The following is an 11,183-nucleotide window of genomic DNA, read 5'->3' as shown; positions in this document are numbered from 1 at the left end:
TCACCCCCACCTGCTGCCAGATTCAAACCCTGGACAGACCTCTGTTTTCTACGGACAGGAGTCCCCTTTCAGCAGGTGTCCCGATGCAATCTGGTCACCACAGTCTCCTCCGAACAGGGTTGGGGCACCGTGTGCAACGGTAACGCAGCCGCTGGCTCCTGGAAAGAGCCCCAGCTGCATTGGCACATCAACTGCCTAGAGTTGCTGGCTGTATTTCTTGCCCTACTTATTCGGGACAAGGACATCTTTATCCATTCAAAAAGCACCGCGATGGTAGCGTACATAAATTGCCCAAGGCGGCGTGCGCTCGCGACACATGTCACAACTCGCCCGCCATCTCCACATTTGGAGCAAGCAGCAACTCGGATCTGCCGGGCAGCCTCAATATGGCAGCGGATGCACTGTTGCGACAAGGTACGCTCAGCGAAGAGTGGAGGCTTCACCCCCAGTTGGTCCAGCTGATTTGGGAACAGTTCGGAAAAGCACAAGTAGTCTTGTTCGCTTCCAAAGAGACCTCCCACTGCCCGCTCTGGTACTCCCTAATGAAAGCTTCCCTCGGGACAGACGTGCTGGCACACAGCTGGCCCCGGGGGCTGCGCAAGTGCGCATTTCCCCCAGTGAGCCTTCTTGCACGGGTAATTCTGGTGGCCCCCTACTGGCCCACTCGGACATGGTTCTCGGATCTCGTGCTCTTCACAACAGCCCCTCCCTGGTGAATTCCCCTGAGGAAGGACCTTCTTTCTCAGGGACGGGGCAGACCTCTGGAAACTCCACATCTGGCCCCTGGACGGAATGCAGAAGATCTAATTGGCCAACCACCTGCCGTCGTAGACACTATCCTCTACCAGGAAACTTTACACCCCATAGTGGTGCTTTTTCACAAATTGGTGTTCTTCCCAGTCTGAAGGCCCACAGAGATGTGCAGTTCAGTCAGTGCTTTCATCCCTGCAAGAGAGGTTGGAGCGGAGGCTGTCCCCCTCCACCTTGAAGGTGTATGTAGCTGCTATCGCGGTCCACCACAACGCAGTGGACAGCAAGTCCTTGGGTAAGCACAACTTGATTATCAGGTTCCTTAGACGCACCGGAGGTTGAATCCTCCCCAGCCAAGCCTGTTCCCCTCCTGAGATCTCTCAGTGGTCCATTTGGGCCTTCAGAGACCCCCCTTCGAGCCACTTGACTCAGTTGAGCTCGAGGCCCTCTCCTTGAAGATGGCCATCCTGATCGCGCTCGCCTCCATCAAGACCTGCAAGCATTCTCTGTCAGCAACACCTGCCTGGAGTTTGGTCTAGCAGATATCCATGTCCTCTTAAGACCATGACCGGGCTATGTGCCCAAGGTTACTACGACCAAATTAATCCCCCTGTGTGTATTTTCCGTGGTACGGTTTTCCGTATTCCGTGTATTTTCCGCTGCCCCCCGGTCGCCGTGTTTTTAGCAACTCCTCCCTCTTAACAGGTAGGATCTACCACTGCGCCATTTCCACATGTGGCCTGAAAATCCATGTGATGTATTCCGCCACTTTTTACCTCCCCCTAGCCTTGGCAGGTGTTGGTCTCCTTGGGGTCTTTCCCCCCTGAAAGAATAGAAGTTGGAAAAGAACGCCTTCCCCGATGTGTGTGATAGCATTAGGATGGCCCCAGCCATGGCATGATTAAATATGGACCCCTAGTGTCACTTCTTCGACACAACATTGAAGTGAGTGACAGATGGGGAACATCTATGTTACTATTATAACCTCTATTCCTTGATGGAGGGAACGAGATGTTGTGTCCTGGCTGAACCGAGCCACTGTTACGGCCAAACCTCATTCTAGGCTCCTCAGGGCAAAATCCTGAATGGACAGACGTATTTCCCTACCTTTATACCCGTATGTCTGGGGGCGGGACATGCAAGTTCTGTCTACCAATTTCTCATTGGCCTTTTCTCAAGTTCAGCAACCCGATTTGCCAAAGTTTGCAAAATTCATGGTATTGAATTGATGACAAATATTTGAGTATAGTTTAAAGCAAATTATTGAGGTTATTGTTTGAATGCTGAGCTACCATATTGTTCAAACCACAGTAATAGTAGTTAGTAGTAAATAATAAAATGTTGTAATAAATAAAAAAAACGATGTAAAATTTAGATAACGTGATGTCATGCGAGGTTTGGATGTGTGAACGGCGAGCTCTGCAAACTCTGTTAGTTTTATAATTTTTATGATATAAGCCGGTGAGATTCGATACACTCTGATGTTTACATTTACATTTATGCATTTGGAAGATGCTTTTATCCAAAGCGACTTACAGTGCACTTATTACAGGGACAATCCCCCTGGAGCAACCTGGAGTTAAGTGCCTTGCTCAAGGGCCCAACAGTGGCATCTTGGTGGTGCTGGGGCTTGAACCCCTGACCTTCTGGTCAATAACCCTGAGCCTCAACCACTGAGCCGCCACCACTGCCCGTGATGTTCCCGGCCAAATTGTGAATAGATGCTAAGGATGGCCTCAAAACATTTAAATGTCCCCAGCAAGCAATGTCCTACATAAAGTCAACGGAGTAAGTTATTTTGTGGTACACACGTTGTAGCCGAATGGACCGACTCACTGAACATTCAATTGACTGTTCGAGGAACTGAGCACCTTTTTTTTTCTTTTTGAGCTGGTGATTATTTTGTGAATTAAAACTCCTTCGGGACTGTTGAGTGGTTGAATCTGTACGTTCTTTGGGTTTATTCTGCCTATTAGCTGGAGTTTTTTTTATAGATTATCTGTTGTTGTTTAACTCTAATTTGTATAGAAACACCAGACTTGAACAATCCAATGGCAAAGTTGTGCTCTCGTGGGCGTGCATGGACTGTATGAGATTAGAGGGATGGATGCCAGTTTTCACTGTCATGCACGGGGTTAATGTGCCCGTTTATCTTTTTTCTGTTTGTTTGGTTCTGGGGGAGGTTCAGGGTTTGATTGTTGCATTAATGTTGAATATGGTCCTTATAATTTTATTTTTGAAACACAAATTTTTTTTCTCATATGTCAAAATGTCACATGTTAATATGAGCAGATTGTCTCTTCACGTTGTATGTGAATGGTTGGGGCAGCCCATAAAAAGAAGGAAGGTTATTTCTCTTCTTTTTTTAAATTTTTTTTTTTATTTATTTTATTAACAGACAGACATACAAACCAAAATAGTGCATTAACGAACAATATAGTAATTCCATAATTCCAGAAGTGAAAATAACAGTATGTGTGTGTGTGTGTGTGTGTGTGTGTGTGTGTGTGTGTGCATAAGCAAAATAACCATTTATTATTTATTACCATCATCATTACCATCACCACCACCGCTCCTCACTACCAACATGCTGCCAACATTGTATCAGTCAATTTTTATTTCTATTCTTATTTCCATCTTTCCTCCTATGTAACAATTACCATTGTCAGCACTCTTCAAAAATAAAAGATACTTTAATAAGATAATATAAGATAACCCTCCCCCCACATCTCTTCAATCCCTATTTTCTCCTAAAAATTATTTATTTATTTATTTAATTTTATTATTTTTTTTTTGTATGTTATGTGTAGTGTTTAATGTGCATTAAAACAAGGGGTACAGTGTGAGAGTGTCTCAACTTGGGACAGAGATGCTGTCCCATGGAAACCACTTCTCTCCTGTCTTGCCTGCCTAAGTGTTTGAGGTTTTTCAGTGTATATATACATACATACATTTTATTTAATTTTTTATTTTTTTCCTTTCTTTTTTCCCTTTTTTTCCCCTTTCCCCCTTTCCCTTTTTCTCTTTTCCTCTCTATTCTATGAGATTAGATTAGGGGGGAATTTTGGAAACAATCAGTTGATTTAACTACAGCAGTAGTGAAAACACCAGGTTAGTAATTCCAAAACAGTACTAACAATGGTAATAATAATAACAGTATTAATAATAACAATAATGATACTGATGACAATGATGGCAATGGTGATAGCAATGATGAGAGCAACGACAATAACAACAGCAAAAAAAAAAAAAAAAAAAAAATATATATATATATATATATATATATATATATATATATATATATATATATATATAGTAATCATAACAGTAACAATAATGATAATAATGGCAATGATGACAAAAATAACAAAAATATAGTAATATCCGTGGGTTGATTAAAAAGGTGGGAGGAGTCGAAGTTGAAAGGAGAGAGAGGATTCATAGTTGTAAGAGATCAGAAAGTGTTGGATGGCTGAGGTCGGTTTCAGAAGCGTAATTATAAGGGGGAGATGTGTATTCCATTGTAATGAAGTCTGTAATAAGATTTTTCCAATGGTTAATGTGTATTTTGTTACGAGTTTTCCAGTTCATGAGGATAGTTTTCTTTGCGATGGTTAGAGCTATGAGGAGCATTTTAGAGTTTATAGTTTTATCAGTGATTATTGTGAGGTCCCCCAACAAGCAAAGAGAGGGCGATAGTGGGATGTGGTAGCCGACCATAGTGGATAGTGACTGTGTGACCTCTTCCCAAAAGTGCTTGATTGGAGTGCAGTGCCAGGTTGCATGGATGTATGTATCTATAGAATTGTGATTGCAATGTGTGCAAACTTCTGATGTGAAACCCATTTTGGCTAATCTATTGCCCGTGTAATGTGTTCTATGAAGTGTTTTGTATTGTATTAATTGAAGATTTGCATTTTTGGACATGAGAAAGATGTTTTTACAGATTTGGGTCCAGAAGTTGGTATCAGGAGCTATTGAAAGATCGTTTTCCCATTTTATTGTTGGTAAGTCTATGGTCTGAAGTTGATTTGAAATCATTTTGTATATTTAGAGAGAAGTTTCTTTGGAGAGGAAATGTTAACCAAGTCTGATATTGCCGGTGGAAGTTCTAAATTTGTGGCTCTGATGTTTATTTTTGCCAGAACAGAAGATTTGAGTTGTAAGTATTTGAAAAATCCATTGCTCCCGATGCCAAACTCCTGGGCCAATTGCGGAAATGTGGTTAATGTGGGTGATACCCCTTTCAGCCCATGTGCCAAAATTCAGTGTTTTCTTATTGCTTATGAAGTCACGGTTATTCCACAGTGGGGTGAGGTTAGATGGAGCTAGTATAGAATTTGTGATTTGGTGAAATTTCCACCAGGCTGTCAGAGTGGCAGCTATAGTTACTGCATTAAAACATGTGTGTTGTTTGATTGATTTGGTGAGGAATGGTATGTCAGCTATATTTAATTCTTTGCATAGTGATTGTTCTATATCTAGCCATATAGTATCTGATTGGGTGGGGTGGATTCATTTGTATATGTATTGCAGTTGGTTAGCCATTGAGTAATAATAAAAATTTGGTGCTTCTAGTCCTCCTTGAACCTTGTTTTTTTTGTAGTGTAGTGAGTTTTATCCTTGGTGTTTTATTTTTCCAGTAGAAGTGAGTGATAATGGAGTCTAGTGATTTAAACCAGGTGAGTGTGGGGTGGGTTGGAATCACTGAAAATAGATAATTAATTTTTGGTAAAGTCGTCATTTTTATTACTGCTATCCTGCCAATTATGGAGATTGGAAGGTTGAGCCATCGAAGCAAATCGTCTTCTATTTTTTTTTAGCAGTGGTGTGAAGTTGAGTGTTACCAACTCTGACAGTCTGGAGGAAATCTTAATGCCTAGGTAAGTGATGTAATCATGACATATAGGTATAGGTGATTGGTGGGGTGCCACATCCCATTTGGTTTTATGTAAAGGGAGGACGGAAGATTTATTCCAGTTTATTGCGTAATCTGATATTTTTGAAAAGGACTGGATTGTTTTAATTATTTCTTGAGTAGATGCTAGAGGTTCTTGTATAAATAGTAGGATATCATCTGCATAAAGTGAAATTTTATGTGTTTGTTGTAGTGTTTCAATACCTTTGATTGCTGGGTTTTGGCGGATAGCTGCTGCTAAGGGTTCAATAAAAATAGTGAATAGGGATGGAGAGAGTGGACATCCCTGCCTCATCCCCCTGTACAGTGTGAGGCTTTGTGAGGTTAGTCCATTGGTTGTGACTGTGGCAGATGGTGATGTGTATAAAATCTTGATCCAGTTAATAAATGACTCTCCAAAGCCAAATTTTTGTAATGTGGTGAATAAAAATTTCCAGTTGACCCTATCAAAAGCTTTTTCAGTGTCTAATGTGGCAATGAGAGTATCTTTCTGTTGTACTGATGAGTAATGCATTAAATTGAATAACCTGCGGGTATTGTTGGATGCGTGTCTGCCTTTTATAAAGCCGGTCCGATCAGGGTGGATGATATAAGGTATAATTTTTTCAATTCTATGGGATAATGCTTTGCTAATAATTTTTATGTCGACATTTATAAGTGAAATAGGATGGTAGTTAGATGTAAGGGTGTGGTCTTTGTTAGGTTTAGGAATGAGTGATATGAGCGCTGTATTCATGTGGAATAGGAATTTTGCATTATGTTTTATTTCCGTTGTTGTTCTACTAAATAGTGGGTATAAAATTGACCAAAAATGTTCGTAGAACTCAGCAGGGAAGCCATCCGGTCCTGGTGCTTTATTATTTTGCATGTGTTTTAGCGCAGAGTGAAGTTCTTTTTCAGTGATTGGTAATTCGAGAGAGTTCATTTGTTCCAGATTAAGTTTTGGTAGAATGGTGTTATCGAGGAATTGGGTTATGTCTTCTTGGTTTGGGTCCAGATCAGATGAATATAATTTTGTATAGTATTCTTTAAATATTTTGTTTATCTCAATTGGTGAATTAGTTAGCTTCCCTGCTGAGTTTCTAATGGAGGTTATAGCTGTTTTTTCTTCATTTCTTTTAATTTGACTGGCTAGATATTTTCCGGATTTATTGCTATGGTGGAAAGTTTTTTGACGAAGTCTGTGAATCAGAAACTGGTTTCTTTTGTTTATTATTTCATTAAGCAAAAATTTATTTTTTCTTAGTTCTTTATAGATGGTTTTTGATTGGTTATTTGCATGTAAAATTTCAAAAAATTTTATTTTTTCTTCCAGTTGGACTTCTTTTTCTTTGTCCTTCTTTTTTTTATGGACTGAATATGATATCATTTTTCCCCGTAATACTACTTTCCATGTTTCCCAGAGCAGTGATGCTGGTGACTTTGGAGAGTCATTTATTTCAAGGAAGGATGTCCACTCTCTCCTGAAGGAGCTGTCAAATTCTAGATCTTTCAAGAGAGATGTATTAAAACGCCATCTGGTGGGGTGCCTCTGTATTGCAGGTGGGTTCCATGTGAGAGTTACCGGAGAATGATCACTAATAATGATGGGATGAATTTTGGTTTCTATGATATTTGGTATGATTGAATTACTGGTTAGAAAGAAATCAATGCGGGAATAGGTTTCGTGGACATTACAATAAAAAGTGTATTCTCTGGCGAGTGGGTGTTGTAGCCTCCAACCATAACCAAGACCAAAATCACTCATGAACTGTTTTATTGTTTTGGAGGACTGCCAGGATTTCCCTGTATGTTTTGACCTGTCCAATGATGGATTGATTACAGTGTTATAGTCTCCCCCTATAATTATTGGACCGCTGGAAAAGTTTGAAAAAGAGGAAAAGAAATTTAAAAAGCAGGAGGGATCATCAGAGTTTGGTCCATAAATGTTGCCAATTGTGATTGGATTATTATTGATTGAAATGTTAATAATGATAAAACGGCCTTCAGGGTCTGAAATGGTTGTATGGTGGTTAAATTGTATTTTTTTGTTTATTAAGATGCACACTTCTCTTTGTTTTGAATTAAAGTAGGAGGAAAAACAGTGGTTAAAATGTGTAGTTTTTAAACTGTTTTGTGTAGATTGTGAGAAATGTGTTTCCCGTAGAAGACATATATCAGCTTGCGTATTTTTTAGGTAACTAAGGACTTTGTTTTTTTTTTGTTTGAGAAGCAACTCCACGAATATTCCAAGTTAAGAATTTTAATTGCATGAACCTATAGTGTTTATTTCATAATTATGTTGTGTGAGCATAGGTCTGCGTATGTGTGTGTGTGTGAGTGTGTGTGTGTACTTGTAAATCTACGATACCAAAAGACAAACAAAACAGGACAAACATAAATACCTATAACTAACAACAAAACATATAAGCAATGAGCATAAAGGTTCATTTGGAGCATTTAGTATACAATGTGTGTGAGTGGTGCAAGTAGTTTAATGTAAGAATATTGATTGGGGAGGGGGGGTTTACAACGAGACAGGAGCAGGGGTCTTTTGTATACATCATTTCACAGTTTCTAGAATTAGTAAAGCCAGGGAGTAGTGTCCTTGTCTCTGAACAATTGTCCATCAATATATAATTTGTCTACTGTAATGATTGCTTTTTTACCTTGATTCATCATTGTCTTGCGGATGGGGAAGAGTAGCTTACGTCTGCGGATGATTTCTTGTGGAAATTGGTCGTTGAGTCCATAATGGGTCCCTTTTAGCTGCCGGCCCTGTCGCTGAACCAGTACTTTTTGTTTGAAATGTTCAAATTTTACGATGATGGGCCGGGGTCGAGTGGAGTTGAGAACAAATAGGGGATAAAGTTTGTTGTCTTTCTAGCAGCAGCGCACTGCCATGTTTGAATCACTCAAAACTGAATGACACCATCTCAAAACGTATTATTAAGTTTTATTATTTCTCTTCTTAAGCGTAAGACATATGATATAGTGTTTCTTCAAGAAATGCATCTTTCACAGCAGGAAGCTGAAAATTTTGAGAAAATATGGGGTGGACATTTTCTTTTTTAGTGCTGGCTCAAGTAAGAGCATGGGAGTAATTATAATGATAAGTAAGCATCAACAATTCAAATGTCTCAAACAGATTAAAGATCAATTAGGAAGAGTCCTTATTGTTTTAGCAGAAATTCAGGGGCAAAGTCTTATTTTGGCTAATATTTACACATCTAATGTTGATGATCAGGGCATTTTTATAGATCTTGAAGGGATGTTGCATGCCTCTGGCACCCCTCATGATACTATATTGGGAGGAGTCTTTAATCTTTTGTTGGACTCAGTCCTTGATCATAGTGTAGCAAAAGTGTGTAAGCCCCCTAAAGCAACATAGGATGTGTAAAAATCTTGGTCTTACAGAGATTTGGACACTTTTGAAACCATCTGGTATGGACTATACATTTTTTTCAACAGTCCTTAAAATTTCCTCTAGAATAGATTTTTATTGTATCTAAGTCCCTCATTTCTTCTGTTGTTGATTGCTCAATTAGAAACATTTTAGTCAGAGATCACACCCTGGTGAGTTTAGAGGTATTGCCACATATGGAGAAAAGGAAATCATATAGTTGGCGACTTAATGTATCCCTTTTGCAAAATCCTTAATTCCAACAAATGTTTAAGACTGAAAACAATGTTTATATGGAGACCAACTGGTCTGCTCAGTGAGAGAGAGAGAGAGAGAGAGAATGTGTGTGTGTGTGTGTGTGTGTGTGTGTGTGCATTTGGGGCAGTTGTGGAGAGAGTGGAGTGTTTTCCATACCTGGGAAGTGTGCTTATGACCAGCTCCGGGTTGGCAGCAGAGGTCTCACTCCGAATCAGTCGAGCAGCATTATCTTTTCATCGGTTGCGTAACGCTGTGTGGAAGCTACCCGGTTTGTCGCTCCGCACAAAGCTTCAAGTATTCTCGGCCACGGTCATTCCACACGTGGACCCCCTTAATGGAACATCATCGCCGGCTCAAAACATTTAGGCTGGCCTGCCTATGATCCATCCTGGGTTTAACCAGGCTGGATTGTGTGAGGAGCTCACAAGTCTTTGAAAGATGTGGACAAAGTCCCATCGGTGAGCTCCTCCGGCAGGCAAGGTTGCGTTGGCTGGGTCATGTAGCCCGCATGCCCGGCCACCGCATGCCTAAACAGTTTTTGTTCGGCCGGATAGAGGGGGCTAAGCGGGCGCAGCACGGGCTGGAGAAGAGATGGAGTGATGTGGTACAGGGGGATGTGGAGCTGAGTGGACTTGCCGATGACTGGTACCAGCAGTGTCATGATCGGCCTCTTTGGAGGAGGCTTGTGAAGGATGCTGCTGGCCAGTTGGAGGCAGTCGCCCTCCAACAACAACGGAGGGCAGGAGCGACGCTCACAACAACGAGCAGAGCGCAGGGTGGCTAAAGCACTGCAAGTTGGCACAGTAGGGGGCACAGGTGGTGCATCAGCCAGTCATCTCAGTCATTCGACCCGTGTCACCGGTTGGATCTGTCCCGTGACCTCCTGCCAGCGGGCGTTCGTCACTTCACGTGGCCTAAACGTGCACATAGCCTGGCACAAGCGTCGTGGTGACGTAACCGCCACTTAGTGGCGAATGGCGGTTGTTTGTTTGTTTGTGTGTGCATATACTCATATGTGACCACAGGAATGTTTGTTGGGGGTCAGGGATTGGGAGGGGTTGTGGTGATGGTTAAATGTTGATTCTGTATATATATGCTTTGCTTTCCTTTGTTTATTGTATGAATCCATAAAAATGTTAATCACAAAATAAAACTATGACAATTTCAACTTCTGTGTTAATAATTCTTAATTATTTAGTAAAACAATTTGTGAATTTTTATATGTGATTATGATTTTTTTATTAGCACTAATGCTTAAAATTAAAAAAGGAAGAACAGATTAATACAGTAATACAGAGTAATGTTTTATATGAAATGTCATGCTTCAAAAGGTGATTTAGTTAAAGTTAGGGTTAGCTGCGGTGCAGAGTTATTATATATGATGCATTCTTGCCTAATGGCTTGCACACCTTACTCAACAAACTAACAATTTTGTGTCTATAATATGGAATTTGTATATAATGTTTAAAAAAAATGATACTCAAAAATATGAATCATTCAGTGAGAACAGGCAGGATATTATTTCTTTGATTTACATCAGGTATCAGAAGTGCATCAATCTTCATTAACAACTATCAAACACAGGATAATCAATGTAGGCATTTACAGAGAGGTGTATAGTAATGAAATACAAATACTTTGTGACTGTAGTTAAGTTTTTTTTTTTTATATTTGTACTTTGAGTATACATTTTTCTTTGGACATTTACTTTCACTTCACATTCTAAATAGAAAATGTATATTTTTACTCAAAGGAAATTCTCCAGACCCTTTCGGTTCTTTTGCAACCAACCGCAAAAAATAAAATAGCTGTAGGTGTAAATTGCATGCAGATTGACAATAGTGATATCTGATTTGTGGTAGAATTATTGTGTCG

This window comes from Xyrauchen texanus, chromosome 39, assembly GCF_025860055.1.
Source record: "Xyrauchen texanus isolate HMW12.3.18 chromosome 39, RBS_HiC_50CHRs, whole genome shotgun sequence".
Lineage (NCBI taxonomy): Eukaryota > Metazoa > Chordata > Actinopteri > Cypriniformes > Catostomidae > Xyrauchen > Xyrauchen texanus.
The sequence above is the reverse complement of the archived record's forward strand: the minus strand, read 5'-3'. Positions refer to the sequence as shown.